Source organism: Humulus lupulus, chromosome 6, assembly GCF_963169125.1.
Source record: "Humulus lupulus chromosome 6, drHumLupu1.1, whole genome shotgun sequence".
NCBI classification, from domain to species: domain Eukaryota; kingdom Viridiplantae; phylum Streptophyta; class Magnoliopsida; order Rosales; family Cannabaceae; genus Humulus; species Humulus lupulus.
Window position 1 is genome coordinate 205372475 of NC_084798.1, and position 23440 is coordinate 205395914.

Sequence of the window (23440 nt, forward strand, 5' to 3'; positions counted from 1 at the left end):
CTAATTTAATCAAATTGCTATCAATTATGTAAGTTTCAAATTTAAATTTAATTATTTAATTACATATAACTAACGGCAGTTTGATTATATTGACAATTTTATCTATCAAATCTGAGTCTAAGGTATCAAATATGTATAATTTTAAAATACATGATATTATATGAGCATTATTGAAAATTAAAGGTACCAAAATGATATTTTGCAAAAATATAAAGTACCAAATGAGTAAATTCCCATTATTATATATAAAATGATAGTTTTCAAAATTAATTTTTTTTATATATAAAAATAGTATTTTTCTTAAAGTTGAGGCCCTTTTTGGATGGGGCTCCGGGTCAGGGTGGGAGTAGGGCAAAAATTCATTGTTTAGCAAGAGAAAGAGTGCGAAGGAGATGAGAGATGAGAGATGAGAGATGAGAGATGGAGGATGAGTTCTCCCTTGTTATAACCAACAAAAACAAATCCTTACACTAATGGAAAGATATCCCAAAAAACTTTGATAGTGGACTGAGGTCTTCCTCTTTGTATACTTTTGGGGTTTTTGTTGTAGGTTTTGCAAAGCGGGTGATTTGAGATCTCTGGACTTAGCTTGTGGGTAAATAACTATTTTTATTTTTTACTAAATATGATAGTGAATGTTGAAGAATGTTGTGTTGGAAGAGCACTAGAAACAAAAACTCATGGATTTTTAATTCCACATTGAGATTGATTGAGGAAGCATTTTTAGTTTGAAGTAAGATAAGGTGAATTGTATTGACACCTATATCTAGTCACCATGACACACATTCATTTATTCTTAACCAACCTTGAAATGTTGGGTAGATCATGGGCTGCTCTTGTCCTCCCTCTTACTTGTGGCACATGGCACAAGCATGCTGTGACACCCAAATCCACTAGAAAAAACAAAAACCATGCATGATCAACTATTTATATATACCGGACAAAAAAAGGCATGGGACAGACAGAGATATACTTCTCAAAATCTTCCTTATTCTTTTTTTTTGGTGTGATAAAAATTTAAAATTAATTCACACGACACATTTATATTACAACTTGGTGCAAATAGTTTTTATGAGTATGATATAAATTTTAAATTAATAAATAATATTATGTACAAGAGAATGACATAAATATATTAAAAGAAAAATGAAATTAAAATATTGTTTATGATTTTTCTTTTAAAAAAATAATACGATAATTTTTTAAATCACAAACTACACTATTTAAGGTACAACAATAATTATTCAAATTACACAATAATAATTACACAATAATAATTGGAGAATAAACTTTTTTATTCTTAATAGAAGATAAATGTTATTCTAATTTCTTATTTAGTTATTCGGTTATACTATTTGTATATACACGACAGTAATATATAATGTATTTATTATGTATTATATATTATTTTAATAATAATATTTTATAATATGTGAATTTATATTAATATAATAATTAAATATTATTATAATATTTGAATTTATATTAATATAATTACTAAATATTTATTCTAACAAAGTTTTATAAAAATTAGTAGTAAATATTATATGTTATATATTATTATTATAATAATATTTAAATATTATTATAATAATGATATTTTATAACATTTAAATTTATAATATCTAATGATATTTTTATAATATTTGAATTTAATAATGATATTTTATAACATTTTCATTTATATTAATATAATTAATGAATATCTAATGTTATAAAATATCATTATTAAATTCAAATATTAATAAATATTTATTTTTAATTGATATTTATAGATATTTATAAAATATCATTAGATATTTATAAAATATCATTAGATATTTATTAATTATATTAATATTTAATATTTATTAATTAATAAATATTTAATGATATTTTATAATATTTAAATTCATATTAATATAATTAATAAATATTTATTTTAATTGATTTTAAAAGTATATTTTATTAAAATTAACAAAAAAAAAAAAAAAACGTTAAAACTAAGAATTTTATTATCTACACATTTTTTATATAGATGAGATATATTTATTCTACAATATTTAAAAAAAAAATATTTGTGTAACTTATTTAATGACTAAAGCGTAAGTCATCTTGTCTTCGTTTCTAGCCCAATAGACATAATTTAAAAAAAAAAAAGTAATTTGTAAATAAAATTACATTGATAATATTATGTATTAGTTATTTGGAATTGATTTGGAAGAATCACTATATTCAAGGTATTGATATGGGAAGTTTTTTTAGTAGGGGACTTACAAGTAGGGTTGTTGGATAAATTATAATTTAATTTTTTTTTTTTTAATATGATGATGTACATAATAATTATAGTAAACATTCTACTAATTTTTAAATTTTTTTGAATAATTTAGGGTGTCGAAATCAGGGTTGAAACAGTCTATTTTACTATAAATTATTTCAAATTTTTCTAAAAAAAGTGATAAAATTTCTACTATAATTATAATGCACACTATCATGTAAAAAACTATATGAGTCTCAATTTTTTCATAGGTCAAAATAAGAATACCCCTAAGTTTTTATACAATATATAAGTTTCTATTTTTACAAAGAAGGCTAAATCAATAGCACGTGAACCAAATAAGTTAGACGTATAGAATTTGATGACAATTACCTAAACATGTGAACCAACTAAACTCTGTAAAAACCAAGAACTCAAGTTTTTTTTATTAATAAATACAAAAATATTGTAGATAAATTAAATAACTAAGTTTACTTTAAACCACTTTTTATTTTTGATAATTAGTGTTTAAGTCAAGAATATTTGTATGATTAACTACATTTTTCGATATTGCATAACACAATGATCTACTTAGTTCCATATAGATGATGTGAATGATCCAAAATTCTTATTGATTCAACTATACCTATTGAATGGTTTCATAAAATGAAAAAGAATACTCTAAATCCCTACATGTGGAGGTCTTGTGGTGCTACAAATTCTTAATATTATCGAAAATAAAATAAAGCACTACAGAACATAAACATAAATAAACCAAATTAATCGATTAGATCATTATATAATATATAGTTGGTTGTACAATAAATTAAAATCATAAGTTGTTTTTTATTAATAAAAACGAAATAACAAGTTGTCCACCAGGCGGCTTGAAAGTAATACGACAAAATATTTAATAAAGCAAGCAATGTATTATTAAAGCCAAATACCAATAAAATAATGGAAAACTGTATTGCATTATCAATTTTTTTTTTAAATGATGGGGTATATTATAAATATTTATAATATTTTGCAAATTTTTAATATATTTTTAGTAATTTACAAGATTAAAAATATGATTTAATCAATATGTTGCACACTCACTAATATTTTTTATACATATTTAAAGCAAGGAGTGTAAAGATATGCCCATTTTTAAAGTGTATTATAAAATTACCTAAAATTCTTATATTTATTTATTTTTCATGATCAAATATATTGTTCAACAAAGTTGTTCGAAATACTAAGTATAGTTAGAAATATTTGAATAGTGTTCATCTAATTCAATTCAATATTTTTATTCTAATAAAAAATCTGTTTACTAAATATAATTTTATCAAGCATAATAAAGTGTTTCATACTTGAATAACTGATCTAATTTAATTAGAATTACAAATCAATGAGCTACCATCAGTTTGGTTTTAATTAGAACAAAGCAAAACATTGTAATACTGGCTAAAAAAAGGTAATGAATTTAAACAGGTTTATATACGAGAGACCTCACATTAAGATTTTTTGATTTTCTAATCAAGATTAGTAATGACGGAGCTAAGGAGAATACGAGTAGGCATGAATCTTTTTTAACTTTTCTACATTATATTTTAGGATAATTTAAAAAAACTAATATAAATATGTGTATAAATTTATAGGGAAAGGCGTCACTGCTCTACTTTTCTTTTCAACACTGGTGTTGTCTATTTCTGGCCTTGCACGTGTACTTGTTGACTCTAGTTTATATAAATGGAACGGTGGAACACGTTATTAATTGTACAACCTCCTACTCCATATCATTCCTTTAAGAGTTGTTTTATTTGGGAAAAATTGTGGGGTCCCGATTTTGAAGTTCCTATTAATCGATGGGTTCATTTATAAAAGTAAAAAGAGGTATTTTATGGGTAAAGCATCTGCCAATTGTTTGGTGAGTTATGTCTTCAAAATCCCTCTCTAACCCTGGTTGTGGGTGGTGGTTTTGGATCTGCCGATTGTTTGGTGAGTTCTGTCTTGAGAATCCCTCTCTAACCTTGGTTGTGGGTGGTGGTTTTGGATCTCTCGATTGTTTGGTGAGTTCTGTCTTGAGAATCCCTCTCTAACCCTGGTTGTGGGTGGTGGTTTTGGATCTCCCGATTGTCTTCAAAATCCCTCTCTAACCCTGGTTGTGGGTGGTGGTTTTGGATCTCCCGACTTCCGAATTCCGTTCAAACCTGTCGATTGTTTGGTGAGTTCTGTCCTTAATAAATTTTTGTGGGTGGTGATTATAAATATACTGGGTTTTGGATCTCCCGACTTCCAAATTCCGTTCAAACCCGTCGATTGTTTGGTGAGTTCTATCCTTAATAAATTTTCTGGGTTTCGTATAGTCAGTTATGTCCTTAACGCTGACAATCCAGGGCTTTTTTTCTATCTTGTTAGTGTTTTAAGGTTAAAGGTGGGATGCGACCTTCACTCTCGTTCCTCTACTTCTTATTAAATGTTACTGGGTTGGTTATTTATCTTTGTATAATATGCTTGGGATGTTTGTGTTAATTTGTGACTTATAACCGATTGGATCATTCCTTTGGAGTGTGAGTGTTTAGTAATTAATAGTGGGTCTATGTTATTTTCCATTGAAATGAATGGATTTGTTTTGGGGACAACCTTGGTGTATTCTAGTTGTATTTGATCAAAATGTGAAATCTCGTCAAAAACATGTGTGTTATATTTTTGTCTTTTTGCAGGAAGGTATTTTTTTTGCTGCAGGAAGGTAAATCTCGTCAAAAACATTTGTGTTATATTTTGATCTCGTGAGTTTATCTTTGTACAAGAAGGGCACCCATATTTATAGTTTTAAGATTATCTTTAAGAGTGCTTGATTTTGTATTTTGTATTTTGTCTTCTTTTTTTTTGCTGCAGGAAGGTATGTAGTTTGGATTGCGGTAGTAGTTTGGACTGGGTTGTGGTGTTGATGTATTGGAGATGTATCCATTCAATGTAAAGTTGAAGAAGATTAGCATCATGTTGACTGTTTGTTTTTTGGGTCATCAGTACTGTTATTTTGGGGTTATTAAAGAATCAATTTACCCTCGTTACCTTCTCAGATGAATTAATTTGTAATGGTTAGATTGTAAAGATGGTAAATTGGGTTAGATATTTTGGTGTATTAATATCTTAGTCTAGTTGCATCAGGATGTTGTTGACAGGGACATGAGAGGGTCATTGTCATTGCTTCATCTCCTATTTAAACCATATGAATTTTTGAGTTCTATTATGGGGTTTATGTTTTTAATGTGTAACCGAATTGGTCGATTTTGTACAAAAGTTATTGTTAATAGTAAGGCAGATACAATTCACCACTTTTTAGACTAGTGTGGAATTAAGCATCTATATTTTTATAAGTTTCCCCCCTCTTTGATTAACAGGAAATTGAAAATACATCAGCAATTACTATATTTCTACTCTATCGTATAAATGTCTAAAATTTTGGATTGGCTATTTTGTAAAAGTTGGCCAAATTTGAGTACGAAAATTTGGAACAATGTAAAGTTCATGCTAGTGTTAATAATAAGATGAGGTAGTTGTATTCTTAAATTAAAAAAAAAAAGGCATGACATTTTACAAGGAACTTCTTTGATGACCCTTCTCAGACCCCACACACTTACTGCATTATTCTATATAATCCACCAAAACGGTTCTTCTTTCTCTGACATTACAAATCCAGAACTGTCAGTGTTAAGAATCTTTCTTTTGCAAATTGTAGTCCCAGAGTATATATCGCAGTTTTTGGTTTGAATTTTGCTAAATTCATCTTTAATTCCAATTGGTGAAGTGCTATTTTATTTTTAATATGAAATGGGTATTAAAAAAGATGCAATGAACTAGATTGAAGTGTGTTCTCTTCTGTGGAGGCTGGTGCTGTGGAGCCTGAGCTGAGGAGCGTTAAAATGGCCCTTACTTTGGGTTTGGGGAGCAAGTAGTGTAGTGTCCATATGTGACAGTCAGAATCCCGTGATCCGTAAGGGGAAAGACCGGGTAAGCTGTGCAATCCTACACTGCCTGGGGAAGGTAAAGTGTAATGATTCTAAGACTGTGTAGGTATGGGACTACACAGTTGAAGATGGCTTAAATGGATTGATGGGTACTACCTATATTAGGAAGGTGCATCTTCTTTTCGGTAGCCCATCACTTGAGAACTCCATGGTTAAGCGTGCTTGGCCTGGAGTAATCTAGGGATGGGTGACCTCCTGGGAAGTTTTCTTAGGAAGTGTGCGAGTGAGGACAAAGCACGCTGGAAAGACTTGTCTTGGTTTGTAGGGCCAGTCGTCATTCCAGAAAGCAGCCATAGTGATGTGGGGTGTCACACCATATTTTTCAGATTGTTTGGAGGTTCATTTTAATGAAAGATACATGTTGATCGAAGGCCAGTTCCGACATTATTCATTTAGTTGTAAATAATAAAGTGTAGTCATTGAACTATTAATCTAACAAATACCATCACATTTAAAAATACTAATTTTTAAATAGGGTTCAGGTTCGTGAAAGAAGAACACTACTATGGATATAAAGTAGAGTTATTTGATTATTAATACATAAAAGAGTTAGGACTTCAAAATTGCCTAAGTAGAATAACCTCCTCCACTTCAAGCAAATGGGGCATTCAGGATACGTTTCCTAAGTAGGGGATATGAAGAGAATTGCAATAAATGATGTCTGTTACAGAGGGTCGGCAATTTTGGAGTTTGTTAGAAGAAGTTTTTAAATAAGTTGTGCATCCTCTATGTCTCCATCATTTGCACTGTCCATGCTGACATTATTTGGTTGTTGAATATGATTTTGGTGAACCGCAATTGGATCATCTTCGTCTTCTTGAATGTCATCTTCATAATGATAATTTTTTTGTTCTCTCATTAACTGCATGTGACATATTAATTAGTTGAATGGGTAGGAATACAAATCTTGGAGAAGCAAATTTTTTTTGTAAAATTAAATTTTATTCACTAGACGATATCTTAGATTTTAGATTGTTGAAGCAGAAGTCCGTAGCTGCTCCCTAGCCTGAATGATCCTTTCAACAAGGACAGTATGCATTCCTCCAATCATTCGAAGTAGCTCATTTGCTTTGCCGACACTTATTGCCGACACTTACCTGCATTATATGCAATTATGCATCATTTATCAGTGTTGATTAGGGAATGCAGTTCTATAATATTAATATGGCTTTTTAGTTGCAATTAAAATTGGTCATAAAAAATATAGGTTGGAGAAGCCTATAAATAGATACTACTGATACACTTAAATTTGAAATTCCATTTATTTACAATTAGATTAGCAAAGTTACGTTATAGATTTATATCTTACATGCTTCACGTGTGGTGGTATTGAGATATCTGGCATGTTTACATCTGCTGGAATCCGTATGACATCAGGTCGTCCTTGAGTCGTTGGTAATAGGATCGTCCAAGGTGGTGTTGGTATGTTGTCATCAACAAGCATGACTTCTTTCTCGACATCGCACTTGATCCTTACGGTCATATCCATTGGATCTTCTCCACCCTGCAATGTAGTTCATGTCTAAAAGATATCAAGTTGTTACTTTATTTTCATAAGATTAGGGAGGTGAACTTAGATGCTATTGTTTTCTATACCTAAGGTTGGGTTACAGAGTTATTATTTAGGTATGTTTTCAGGAAGGGGGGATATGTGTTGGGGTCGAAGTCTTTAATAAAGTGGAAAGCTTCACGTCCATTACTAGCCATATCCCTAGTGATGTAAGTTGTCTTTTTTGAAGAAAGCATTGACTTAGGGGGGTCATTCAGTAGTAGATAGTGGCATGTTCGAAGGCTTTGCACACTAATTCTCTCTCCCAAATACCAAGACCCCCCCTTTTCACTAACCATTAGTAGCCGCTTATGGGTGGACTCCATACTTTGTTTCATGAATTCAGGATACTGATCAACCGTTCCCCACGATCTCCAATTAACCTATAAAATTTTACATAAAGTTTTAGTGCTTAATGTTTATGTGCTATAAATTATGTGCATGATGTGTCAATAAGTAGACTATGTACAAATCACGTGAGGAGTCTTACTTGATGGATTTCTAAATGTGAGAGATGATGTCGCATATTATTCAATGTCAAAGAATTAGTAAAATCATATGTTGAGGAGGAATTCAGGCATTCGAGCTCTCGTGGAAGTCCATTGAGTGTAGGCCGCACGGTATTGGTTATGTCTGACCGAAAGCTTAAGTATTCAATAGACCAGACCTACATCACGATTATTACCCGTGTTAAATTGTTTATAATAGCTCACAATAGATTAGTTACAAGACATACTGATTACTTTAATAATTAAAATGAAAAGGGTTATTAAAATTAATAATAAATAATTTAAAAGTTTAAATTTTTCATACCTGCCAATAATGCATACTACTTCCAACCTTGTTTATATTACCTCGAGAAATGTCATCCATTTGCTCATACAAATGACCCAGTCCAGCAACCCCCCAATTATACTTGTATATAGTACTCAAGTTCCTCAAACAAGGTAATAATGAAAGAGATACCTTCATGGTCTCATTTGCCAATATGGTAGAACCAATTAGTGCTAATAAGAAAGCTCTAACTACACAGTCATTCTCAAATGATGATTTTGGAGTCATGTTGTTGTACTCTCTAATTAGCCACCCTATATCCACAGATCGATGAATTTTGCCATCTATAGGTGACCCTAAGTAATGGAACAAGATTTCTTTCTTATTATGGATTTTGGGGTCGAGTTTCAATGGTTTACCAATGCAAGGGATTCCTGTAATTGCACTATAATCCAAAGGTGTCGTAGACATTTCGCCAACATTGTCGATATGGAAAGTATGAGTTGAGTCCCACCATTTCTCAGCTATAGCAGTAATGATATTCGTGTTCATGGGTAGCCACTGTATGGTGTCAATATGTGTTGCCAATCCAGTGCCTATGATTTTCTCCTTCATCAACTCGTCCATGTGTAGGTACCAATCTTTTAGGAGTAAGGGCCTATTGGAATGTAGCCCCAAATGAAGTTTATGTTCCTATTGAAAAATATAATTCAACATTCAATAATTTTGGATTACTAACTGCAAAAGTTTACTCTTCAACCGACAGTGTACATATGAGATTAAATAGTTGGTTTTTAGTAATTGGCTTAATACTTTATTTAAAATTAAAAACATACATATTTCTTAGTCAGAAAAACATGCACTGCATAACATTTATTTCGCATCGAGTAAATCCAAACCATAGATAGTGAGAATGTTTTGGTACAATAATAATATATGGAGATTAAGAAGGATACCTTCGAGAAGATCAAAACACTGGATTTTGGTGAAGATGGATTAAATAAATAAGACTATAAAATATACGGAATATGGTTCACCTTGTTGCCGATATGTTGAAGAGGCAGAGGATGATAAGGGTTTGGTGAGTTTAATGTTGTCATCTCTTTGAGGGTCCTTAAACCCGATTTGGCAAGTCGAATCAACGATTTCTGCCGTTTGGGTATTTGTTGTCGTGTTCTAGTCGCCAGATTGTTTCTTGATGTGTAGTTCTGCAACTCTGCCTCGAAGGTCCTGCTGGTTTGGAATTTCGGGTGATTAAGGCCATGGTTGAATTTCGTACTCCCTTTCTTCAGTGGTTTCATTGCGTAAGATGAAGAATTTTTTAGATAATCAAAATTGTGGGGATTCTAGGGTTTACCCTTATTACACACCATAAAACGCGGTTTTCTAATTTCAAAATTTTTGGAAAATTTCACTAGTGCTTTTGAATATTATTTATTCCAGTACTAAATATCTTACCAACCCCTTATATAATTTTGTAAACACAATTTTTTTTTTACCAACATCTATATATTTAATAATCATGACGACATATATTGTTTAGCATAAGTTAAATAATTAGTATAAAATTTCCTCTTGATGCATATCGTTTCATCCATACTCTCTTATTATTATATAAGTACTAGATACAAGCAACGTGCAATATCCACGTTTGCTCTGTTTTATTTATAGAATTTGTTAATTATTTTTATGACTTTTTTATATTAATGTAATATGAATTTTGAAATAAATATCATATTTTAATTAAATTTTTAAGAAATTCTGAATAGTTTACGAAGCCGAAAACAGAGTTCAAACTGTCAAATTTTACACGAGTACACAAAAAAATAGGCACTCGTGCAACAGACAGTTTAGACCTTGTTTCGGTACCATAATTTATTCAGAATTTATTGAAAATTTGCAGGATGTTCTACATAATTATAATGTACACCATCATATAAAAAAATTTGGGATTATAACTATTCAGGTGTCGAAATAGAAAAAGAATGCACCAGTGTTGCAAAAAAATTGGATGCGTTGTTGTCGCTCCCGTTATGTTTAATGTAATATTAAATATTATACGTGTATTTTAAATTTAAGTTTCTTGCTAGTTTAAAAAAAAAAACAATTTATTGCTAATTCACAGTAGATTATATTATATGTTTAATATGATATTATTCTAATAAGTGAGTTGAAATTTATTTAAATTTTAAGTTATAAAACGTATAATTTTATTATTTATTGTTTTAAAATAATTATCATTGTAAAATATCTCAAAAATATCATTTTAAAATTTTTTGTAATTATTTATTTTATTTTATTTAAACTTAAATGTTTACAAACTACCGTTAAGTATAAGAATATTCTGTTAAATATGTGAATATTCCATTAAAGTTATCTGTACGCCCTGAATATCCGCACACACTTTGTCGAGCTAGAGAAGGGCCTAAATCGATCTGCCATGTGTCCACCGTCCACCCGAAGCTATTTGTTACGGTCCCCTAAACAAATAGCTCGAGCTGATGGATCATTTAGCTGCTCATCGCTTGGAGCCATTGTGTCGACATAGTAGAAGCCACGAGCTAGCGCCACATTAGGCTCGTGATGCATCAGAGGCCTGACATACCCTCGGATCCTTATAAAGTCAACCACGTAATATAAACGTGCATATACCAGGGGGATTTCAACCTCTGAACCACGCAATTAGTTTCCACATTCTTGATTATTATCATTTTCTGATCATGGTTTATCATCCCGCACTAATCCATCCTATTTATTCATATAATTCACTGTTGGCGAAAAACCGCATTGACATTATCATTAAACAAATAAAAAATCGTTAAAACCAAGAATTTTCGTTATCTACACATTTATTATATAGAAGAGATATCATTTTTGTTATGGAGTATTACCCAAAAAAAATATATTATTGTCCACTACATTAATTAAAATTTAATTTTGGTTTATTTTTATGGAGATTTTCCTTAACCAAGAAAAAAAGCTAGGGATTTTGATTATTAAAAAGAATAAGAAAAGATGATGAAATTTTTTTGATTAATAGTGACAATATATACACCTAGTCCACTAGTAAATCAGTTGATGCGTGAAGTACCTATGAGATTAAGACTTTTATTAAAAGATGTAACTATTACTGCAAGGTGACCATATTTTAGCTTTATATATTATAAAGGATAATAAAGGTCATCTTCACCTTTAACTATTGCCCTTACAAGTTCAACAGTAAAGCAAGGTGTGGTTTTGAATAAAGCCCACTTAATCAAGCCCAGTATATGAGTTTAGTGTTTTTCTGACTACCGGAACAGAGAACCCCATATTTGAGAAGGTAGATGACAGAACAGAGAAGGTAAAAACCTAAAATACAAACATAGTTAAGGAGATGTACAAGCTTACTGAAAAGTAAAATAAAAGTGATGGAAGAAATAACTCTTTAAAGAAAAGTGGATTTGTGGAGATCCTGTTCATCGACTACGCATGTCCGATGCGAAGGTTGGACATAGAACCAAGAAGAAAACCCATAGCGAAAGCTGAACTTCATTTGCTGAGGTATTTTCGTTCCCATCAACTGAAGTTGAGGTTTCTTCGGCAGTTGCGTTTGGTCCATTTGTTTGATACTGAATTTTATTCTTGTTTTCTTCATCATCAGGGTTTACCTTGTGAGGTGTGACTGTGATACGACCAAAATATGACTCATATTCTTCTATAGCTTCTTCTATGGTGTTGTATCCTCTAAAACAGTTGCCACTAAATCCAAGCACCTCCTTGCTGCAATCAACCCATGACTCAAAAATACCAGTTAATCTGCCCACAAATACCACATAATTTTTTTTTCGACCCATTGCTTGGAAATAAGATGATGAGATAGAAATTCAAAGATGGTCAACTAGAGTGTGTCTGAGGAGGAACGGATGGAGTTCTTTATTGGCATTATTTTTTTTTATAGTTAGTGTGACTTTCTAAAGACTGACTTAGAGCAACCAAGTGGGTCTTGCTATGATAAGAGCTCGGTGGTGGGGGTCAAGTGATGAGGTGGACGGGTTTTTTTTTTCTTTAATAAAAGAAAGACTAATTTTTTTAAAATGTTACATTATAAAAATAAATGGCAAGAAAATCTGTCATGTTAGACATAAATGAGTTGCCTAATTTTTTTTTTATAAATTATCTTCCATACTAAAATAAAATAATATTTATGGGAACGACTACAACGCATCCCATTTTTTTGCAACACCGATGCATCTTTTTTCTATTTTCGGCCGTGGTGGTCAAGCGGCCACATATGTACACATCACCACCTAAGCTCTCCACTCAAGGCTGGGTAAGCTTTTCCTTCCCTTTACCTGCACCACATAGCACCCATGAGCCAAGACCCAGCAAGAAAACACAATATAGCATGATATAATATCAACAATGATCATAATAATCATTCAGGACTTTCAGTCCAAAACATGTAAGTGACAGTCGCAAAACTCATTAAGGTGGGTACAGCTCCCTTTAACCATGTGACGATAGGGTCACCGGGGCTTAACAGATAAGTGAACCTTTCACTAGCTTAAACAGGATAGGTGCATGATGACTAGTCACCAACATAACCTTCCTCATGACTCTAGAGTCATAACTATGGAACACTGTTCCCTAGCCATGTGACAAGCAGTCACCTAGCCACGTGACAAGCAGTCACCAGGCTCTATTTTGGGAACACCCTGTCCCTAGACGAGTTGAGAGAGCATCTTTCAAGTGATTGGATCATCCCTGAATACTTTAATGGTGATTCGAAGGTTAGTTTTGGCCAGTTGGAAGATGCTTTGAAGGCCTCGACAAACCAAATTCGATGCATTTAACATGGGTTTGTACTATTTGATAGAGGGGGCACTGAATGCCCCAGAGAAGACAACGATGATATGGGGTGATTCTCGAAGATGGTTGAGGATCTTGATTACTTTTTCAAGTATCCGTGGGGGAAGTTCTCCTTGTTGAAGGTTATTAGAGGAGTTCAGAAGGACATGCAGAAGCCCATTCTTAGAATTACGAGGTGTAATGTGAAAAGGGGTTCGAGCAAAAAACAGAAGGAGGCCAAGTATAGTTTCAATGGCTATGCACCTGTACTTCTTTATTGGGCTTTTGAGGCGATGGCAGCTCTCGGGAGTAAGTTCGGTGAGAACAGTGGTATTGAAGCAGATTCGAAGGATGGTTAACTGGGCTACGAAGATCGATATCACTATTTGGACAAGTCATTTGGTTCCTATATTCGTCAACCGTCGAGTAAGTTTCATTTTATCTTATTAAATGTGACAAATTAATTGATTAACGATTTATTTTATTAAATTTTTTCTGACACAAGTTATTCAACCATGCAATTAGTGGTATTTTCCATGCTGAAGCCACTTCCTGGTGAGGTAGTCTACTACAATAGCCTCCTAGATGTTGATTCCAGGTTATTCCGTGAGTTGCAATCAACTATGGGGGAGACTGCGACTACAGCGGAGGAAGTAGTAACTGAGAAAGAGGCAGAGAAGCTGGCAAAAGTTGCAAAGGAAGCCTCCATTTTTTACGAGGATGGAGGAAGTGAGGAGAGAGAAAATAATGAGATCATATATTTATGAGAAAGAAAGTGATGTTAGAGAAAGTGATGAGAGATAAATTAATGAGAGAGACACTGATGTGAGATAGTAATAATTAAAAAGGTTATGTGAGAATAAAATTTACAAAATGAAAAGTTGAGAACAACTAAAAACAACTTTTGGTTGTTCTAATTTTTTTTTCGTTTTTTGTAACTTGGTTTTTAAAAATTGTTTTCTGAAAACAATGCCAAACACTATTACTTGTTTTAAGAAAAAAAAAATAAGTTAATGAGCAAAACACTTGTAAATGTTCATGACGAATAAATCCTAACTCAGCCAGAAGCACAACCCAACAACCCCAATATCAGTATAACCAAACCCCAATACAACATAAACCCAAGTTTTTCGGATTTCAAAGTTTATTGCATTGAAGTCAATAATTATAAATAATTTTCTATATGATATGTTACACCATAATTCCACTACTAACTGGTATACAGTAAATGGATATGTTACCCAATAATCAGTATAGGCAACAAATATACCATTAATTCCATTTTTTAATAATTATATGCCAAATCTGCAATGGATTTGATTTATCTCCATGCAGCTCATTGATTACTGTTGTTCAAGTCTGACATAATTATGAGATATGCTATCCATCACAATTGTTTATAACATAATTAATTTATAATTATGTGGTTCAAGTCTGACATAATCAAGTTGACTATAACAATTGTTTATTTTCCGAAGGAAGAAAATAAAAAATCACATGTTAATGGTTCTTGTGAGCATATATGTCGAAAAAAATTATACCACTAAAAAAATTTCTTATTTCATTGAGTGGCGGTGGAGCTGACATTGATTGCATTTTTGGAATGATGGCACTGCAAAAATAATAAATACACTCAGACGTGTAGACAAGGTTTGGACAGTCCCATCCGAACTCGAGAGTCCATATTCTATAATGGGGGTAGGGAGTAGTCGAAGAGATGCCTCAAAACCATAACTTTTTCAATAATTGCCTTGCGTGTGAAATGGAAACTATTAATATACATCTTCACCTTCTGTCTTTTAACTTTTATGCTTCAGATTGTATCTCAAACAAGAAAACAATGCCTTCCAAAAACAAAAATGATAGGAAATCTTTACGTTCCAGGAGGGAATTTGCTCAATCAAGCAACTGGCCTGACTATTCTACAGACAGCTATTTGTACTACTAAGAGGACTATGAAGTCAAGGTAAAACACGACCAAGGTTTTCACCTAAACCCTCCACCCAATATGTTGCCCTCCATTGAAATCCAAGAGAGGTCGGGCAATATTGTTTTGCATGAACCGTCTTCTGACACCAGCGATGCAGACGAACAACAAAGAATGGGAGGCAACAAAAAGTGCCAATGTAGGGGATCGTTCCACGAAGGGAACGGGAAGGAAGGTATTCATTTTCTACCCATTCTTAACTTTATAATTTTTAATTTTTTGTAATCAGCCCAATATAGTATGAGATTGTACTTTAGTTTGTTCAACATAGTTTTTATTTCAAATCAGATGATGAATATAATCTATTAATGTTGTTAATACAACCATTAGTGGAGATGGTACATAAAAAAATGTTGTCCTAGTTTATTAACCCTAGGCGTTATGAGGAATCTCTTTGAAGCCAATGGACATAAGCGCGATGGGTGCTTCTATGCAGACTACACCGACTTCGGTGGTTTCGCATATGCATCTGACGAGGCCCAACCATCGTCGCCGCCATTGATGGTGATAGATCCACAAGTCTTCCAACACTATACCATGAGCAAACTCGATGACATTGAAACCAGGCAAGTGGAGTGCAATGACAAAATAGCTCGCCTGTGTTCTCAGATGGCTGCCTACTTCGATGGTGCTGGTCCCAAACCTACTCCACCCACAACACGTCCATCTCCTGGAATCAACAACGGTAATGATAAATAGATATGTATTATCTTTGGGAGTATCCTCAATTTTAAGGATTAAGTACTATATTTTGGTCGAGTTTGAACCTGTTTGGGGTTACGGAACAGACCCAATATTTTTGATGGTTTATGTTAGTAGACACGACTTTTGGCTGGAACTATTTCACAAAGTGTTTTGGACATGCCCCCTATAGTACTAATTATGCCTTGTAAGCAAAAACCTGATTATGCTATAGATAATGGCTTAAGTTTTTATTTTAGTATTGTGGTTCCCGTTTATTAAGGTTAATGGGCATCTACATCAATTCTGAGTATGTTTGTTTGATCATTTTGGATGGATATACGAAAACTGGTCATTGAAGCAGCGTTTATCAGACTTTGGCCATTGATTAACCCTTTAATAATTTTGATTAAAATGTCATGAACCCATATTAATATTTATATTAACCAGAACAGTAAAAGGGTAGTACAAGGGGTGAGTTGAATTACAACAAATAACATAATCAATTGGCGATCCTATTTACCACTTGATTTTCCAAGTAAAATAAAATGTTAAGAGGAAATATAATGAAACTTTGAATGGGCTTATTTAATTTGTTGCAATAAAATTTTGTATGGTCAAAGTCAGCCCAATTTACTTGCTACTGATTGTGGTTGAATAATAGTTTAATTTCTTCCAGTAGAAGAAATTAATTGATGTGCTCAAAACACCAAAAATAGATCTTCATCATAACCGCATCTTTGTCAATTTTTGGAGACAGATGTCTACAACTCCAATGACAATGCAAACTTTGTCAATTTTTGGAGATAGATGTCTACTTTATGTTATTGAATTATGAGTTAAAAATCAAAAGCCCATTATTTGCACTACTACAAAACTGGGCTTTCCCGACACCCAACAACGACAGTCAACTCTGTTGACTGTCGTAATTGCTTAGCGGGACTCTACGCCGACAGTTAAAAACTGTAGGCATAGAGACCAACGTCGACAGCTAATAACTGTCACTGTTGCTTTTGACTGTCGCTATTGACCCCAACGCCGACAGTTAATTTGAGACTAATGCCGACAGTTAAAATGTGTCGCTATTGACCCCAACGCCGATAGTTAATTCGAGACCAATGCCGACAGTTAAAATGTGTCGTTGTTGACCCCAACGCCGACAGTTAATTCAAGACCAATGCCGACATGTTGGCGCCGTTTTTCGTCAAACAATGAAAGAAGAGCACATAAACAATAACTGATAATGGCCAATTGAAATAAGACAATACAAACACACGATTTTTACGTGGTTCAGCAGTTAAATCTGCCTAGTCCACGAGTCTCTGTTATTAATACTCAAGATTATCTCTGAGAATTCTTCAGCATGAATTCTTCAGAGTTTTCTCTCAAGGATCAGAATTTCGGTCCTTTACAATGGTGCATGGCCTCTCTATTTATAGAGAAGATCGAAGAATACTATCCCACATATTTTGGGTAGTTACTCTTTTTGTGTAAATCAAATAAATGACTTTAAATGCCTATAATCAGATATAAAAGGAAACGTCCCCTGAAGACCAGGGGACGTATAACTGACCAAATAATATCCCACGATTCTAGGGGATTTACAATAATAAATGAGGATTACATCTCGTATTTACAACACTTATAGATATTCAAGGTAGTCATCACGTATCTCTAAGGCTTTAGCCTCCCAGGTTTCCTGTCATCTTTCGAGCTAGAGATATCTCCCGAGGTCACACGACTTTCGAGGTCGTATGTGCGTCGAGCTCGGGACCCCTGATCCGAGGTCATCCCTGAAGATGAATGCTTCCCCGGAGCTGCCTTTCGAGATCATGAACACTCCGAGGTCACCATATTCGAGGTTGTCTATGTCCTGCAGGCTCGATATTTAATCCTGGAGCATATTTCCAACCTTATGAGTCCACTTGTTTGCGAATCCAACTTTTGAGATCATATTTAACATAGCTCGAAATCTGGGTGTAACATCTTGCCCCCTCAAAAGTATTTGTTCGAGTCCTAAGAGAAGGAAACTTTTGAACTACTTTCTTTGAGAACTGTACCGTCACACTTTTTGAAAATGGACATGTGTCTGCTGGGTATTGCTCATTTTTGGTACTTGAGTACCTTGGAAACATGCCCACGATCATCCGTCTGCCACCTTTTCGGCGCCATCTTGTCATTGATTCCCATCCGTCTGATTTAGCAAGGATTTCACTCAACGCCCCGGATTAATCCCCCTTTTTCCATCTATATATACGAGACCCCGGTCTTCGTCTTCATTTTTACCTTCGTTCACCAAAAGCAAGAAAAGAAGAAAAAACGAAACCAGAGACCCCTTTATAAACTTTCTATTATGTGCATGTTTTCTCGGCCAAAGAAACAAAGAAACCCTGGTCTGTTCGAGTCCATGAGTTCTTATTTGCAACCTCTTCTTCAATCGACAATCTCTCTGCAATCGCCATTATTGTGTAAGTATGCAATCTTTGTTTTCCATTTTGCCAGTTTTTTGTTCATATTGTTCTTGCTGTGTATGTGTATGTACTAGTTTACATCCTTAGCATAATATGATAGGAGGTTTTGATCCGATAGGCTCTTATGCTTTTTTAGACTTCCATACTGGATTTGCATCACTGGCTTATACCCAGTTTTCATATTTGAGTGAGGTTCCTATTTTCTGGGTTTTGAAATTTTTTAGGCGACGTTTCTTGTACACTAAGTTTCGGGCAAAAAACATGGGCCTTGATAAATGCACGAAACCCAAGGCTACCCTTCCTGGTTAACCGCCACTCTCTTTTCCCTTGATTTTCGGGATTTTCAAAAAAATTTCCACTCTCCTTCCTTTCCCGTGGAACGCACGCCCTGACTCTTCAATAAGGGTCTTAATATTTAGCTTGTTTTGCTCCTTAACCCCGAGCTCGTAAGTTCGAGCTCGGAACTCTTGCATGCATGGCCCTCACCATTTTTTCTTTCTCGCTAGATGTCGCAGAATCTGGAAAGACGGTGGGGGTCGTTGCTGGCAATCCCTTACGAGCCAAAATCTCCGAGCCCAGAATCGCTGTTCGCCCGGAATCAACGTCGGATAAGAGAATATGAGCTTGCGCGCGAGCAAGAGGACATTCGAGCTCACTACCGCCGCCAGATAGACGAGGTCATAGAGGGGAACAGGAGAGTTCTTCGGGAGGCCCTCTATCCGGAATCCAATTCAGGACCTAGGCCGATTCCTCTCGATCCTGCATTAAAGGTTACCGTCGCATACCATCCAGGAGAGCTCAAATTTTCACTAATGGGGGAACCTTCTTCCTCACAGCCGAGGAGAGAAATGTTTGAGGCCGAACACTACTGGAGCTCGGTTACCACAACTAGTCAGATAACTGACATCCTGGCTTTCCACGGCCTTAGCCTGTCAGGCTCCTTGAAGTGTCGAGCTCCGGTCGATCATGAACGAAGCTGCTTCGCCCCTGGGGGCCGCGACGCCAGTGTGAAATACGCGGCCTGGAGCAAGGAACACATGAGGGCAGGAGCTCTGTTGCCCTTGAAGTCTTTTTTCAAGGACTTCGCGGATTTCGTTGGGTTGGCCCCGTTCCAACTCAACACCAACTCTTACAGGGTACTGTCTGCCCTGAGGTCCTTATACCACGAGATGGGGTGGGAAGGACCTTCGCCTCAAGAGATCTTGTATCTCTTTTGTCTGAAAAGTAACCCCTCCCGAGCTCGGGGAGGGGATGGCTTCTATTACCTCTCGAGCTATCCCAAGGAGAAGAAGGTCTTTGAAGATCTTCCCAATCATCCGCCCGATTTCAAAAGGGCCTTCTTCTGGACAGACGGTCTGTCCCCGTCTCGACACTATTCGTTCAGGCGGATTCGTAAGTATTCTTGTTATCTTTATTTCCGTGCTCGTGGCTTTAGCTCTTAGATCCGTACTTAGTAAAAATATGTTGTCTTTCAGCCAATTTTCAGCGTCCCACTCCTGACGATACAATGAAGGAGCATAGAGAGACCGTGCTCTAACTCCCCCGTGGCAGGAGGTCTCTCCTATACCTTTTACACGAGGATAAGCTCTGAAAGTGCAGACTTTTGGAGGAGGGCCAGTCCACCTTTGAGTGGTCCAATATATAATATGAACACTGGGAGCATGTGCCCCTGCCCACAGGCGCCCTTCCTCCGAGGAGAGAAACGAGGCCACCTCTTCCAGTTCGCCTGAGGAGTCCGCAGTCGGGGAATGAGGCTAATGATGAAGCCTCGAGCTCAGATTCGGATGAAGGTAAAGTCCTTCCTACCTCGAGAATGTGGTCCCCCACTTTACTAAAACACAGGCCCAATAGGTTAGTCTCGTGCCCACAGGATAGATACCACTTCTACATATGGAGTTGGGTAGATGACTGTGTCCATAGGTTCGATAGTGGGCTCGGGAAATACGACACCATGTACACCACAGATGAGATGTGGAACGGGATAGCCGTTCAGTATGGGACCAACGATTATAGAGACCTTTCGAGGTTATCGCCCACATATAGGGAAGGCACTCCCCCCGCCTCCTCCGAAGACGGGGGAATTTCATGGTCCCCAAGTTCGAGCTCGGGGGAGAGTTCCAGTTAGGTTTCTTCTATCATCACTTTATATGTCTGTGATACTGAAAAAACTTGTATGCTTCTCTTTTATTAACTCATTCTGTGTTGTGACTTGTGCAGGCAAGATGGACTCCGACCTCGACAACATCATCGATGGTGCTGGCGCCAAGAGGAGCAAGCGTCCCAGAGTGGGGTCGCTGAAGTTCGACCGGCCGGGTAAAGGTCCCAAGAGGTCCAAGAAAACCCCTCCTTCTGCTCCACCGGCTTCGAGCTCCATCGCCGCGGCGACTTCTCAGGCCGTCGCATCCACAATGGCGCCGTCCTCGCAGGTCATCGCCTTGGCTGCGGCGCCGACTTCGCTGGTCGGTCCCTCCGCTATGGTTGAGTCCCAACCTCCTGTGGTGGTTCAGCCATCCTTAGCTCCGCCTTCCAGAAGGCCTTCTGCTTCTCGAGCTCAGAAGCTATCAATTTCCACCCACATGGATGCATATGTGGTCGATAATGCCGCTGGGTCCCATGGATCTACGCTGATCTCGGATGTTATGTCCCGGATCGGCTAGAGCTATGGCAGCCTCGAAGCTCCCCAATGGCAGTGCTTAAATGACACCCGAGACTGCACTGCTCTCTATGAGAAGAGTATCGAGCATACTGCCGCGGTGAGTATCCTTCTATAGTCCTTCCTTTTCTGCTTATAATCACACTGACCTGGAGCTAATGGTGGTTTTTTCCTTTTTCAGGCTCTTGCCTTCACTGCCCAGCTCAACTATAAGCTGAACAATGAGATCCACTCGAGCAAGTCTCATGCTCAGGAGGCGAAGGATCTCCAGCTCAAAGCATGCGACGATCTGAAGGCAGTGAATGCGAAGCTTGAGGCAGGAGCCAAGGAACGTGAGGACAAGGCCACCGAGCTCGGGAAGCTGAAAGCTGAGCTTGAGGAGCATAAGAAGGAGATCACCCAGCTTCAGGAGACCAACAAGAAGCTTGAAGAGGAAAAGGCTGCCACCTTTGACATAATGGAGGATGTAAAAGCTTGTCTCCTTGCTGAGTACAAAGAGAAGAAGGAGCAAGCGGTTGACTCGGCCATGTACCGAATGTGGGCCTACAATGAAGATCTGGACACCAGCTTCTTAGGTCCTCACGAGGCGGCATTTCTCGACAGGTGGAATGCTCGGCTCGAGAAGGAAGAGGCTGAGCAGCTCGAGAAGGAGAATGCTGCTCGGGATGCCGTCTCAGAGGGAGCCTAGGAGGATAGCCATGCTATTCGTCCTAAGGAATCCGGTGCTGTAGATGCTGAGAAGGCCAAGGAGACTCCTCTTTCTTAGATCTGATCTCGGGGAAACCATCTATTGGGGCTGTGTCCCCTTATTTCTGTAATTATTTTAATTTATGCCCTCGGGGCTGATACAATTTCTTTAAATATTACTTATATATGCTTTACATTTCTTGGCTTGAAATATTTGGCACATTTTTTTATGGATGAATCATTTATGTTTATTTATCTTACAAACATATTGTGGATTTAAGTTCGAAGCTCAATGCGTTCATGCATAGTTTGTTCAACTTATCCGCTTCCGACCTCGTTATTCTTCAAAGCCGGATATTACTTCAACCATGAACCCAAAAGTACTTATATGGTATGTAATGTGGATGATTTGGTTATATCTTTTTTGTTTAGTCACTTTTTCTCATCCTCGGTTTTCGCTCCAAGGTTAAGAGTTCGAAACTATTTTCTTTAAGATATTCCAGCCTCGATTTCGAAATAGGTTTAGGTTCCTATTTCTTTAAGAGTTCGAAACTATTTTCTTTAAGATAAACTAAATTATGTAAATATGTATTTATTAAAATCTTTTAAAACTAGATTTTTTTTTTGTTTCTAAATTTTTCATATTATTAACTTTTGTATTTATAATAATTTTTATATCAAATTTTAAATTAATTATAATATTAAGAGTAACAATACTATAATTTAATTTTATAAAAAATATTAATTACTAAAATGTCGCCTAAATTCAAATAAAAAATTATAATTAATGTATAATAAAATTTAAAAAATAAACTAAATTATGTAAATATGTATTTATTAAAATCTTTTAAAACTAGTTTTTTTTATATAAATTTTTCATATTATTAACTTTTGTATTTATAATAATTTTTATATCAAATTTTAAATTAATTATGATATTAAGAGTAAAAATACTATAATATAATTTTATAAAAAAATATTAATTACTAAATTATAATACTAAAGTTTTAGTTAAAAAAATTTATTTGAATAATTTATCAAATTTTTTTTAAGGATATTAAATAATACACATATAATATTTAAAATTTTGATTTTTTAAAAATAATATATAATAGTGTCAGCCAGTTTCGAACCCCCACCCTTCCAAATCAAGTTAGAGACTCTAACACTAAACCAACACAACTTATTGAATAATAAATGAATATAAAAATATTTATATATTAATGATCTATTATATTTATGTTCTTGGTGCTCTTATTTATAACTATATTATCTTTTCTTTTCTTGCTAAGTACTATGGACTTAGAATCTTATGCATATTACCTACACAGTGCATGTCTTTATATGTGTATATATGTATATTAATTTCTCGATGTTTATTGTATATTTGCTAATGTGCTATGAATGATTGGTAATTTGGTTTATTAATGTCTGTGATTTCATAAACTAACTAGCTTGAGCACTTTTAAATTGAGACTAAATTGAGACTGACAGGTATGCATTCCTTAGTTTAAAGAATTAAGACTGACTACTTAAGCCATGAGGCTATCCAA

The 23440-nt window shown here is 35.1% G+C and overlaps 1 long non-coding RNA gene across 1 annotated transcript; it reads left to right on the forward strand.

Moving 5' to 3' along the window:
* The first annotated feature begins 3579 nt into the window (after positions 1-3579).
* On the forward strand, positions 3580-5569 carry LOC133784403 (uncharacterized). Its single transcript, XR_009871329.1, has 2 exons — positions 3580-4973; positions 5123-5569. It is a non-coding gene; the product is annotated as an uncharacterized LOC133784403 (long non-coding RNA).
* Positions 5570-23440: the final 17871 nt, after the last annotated feature.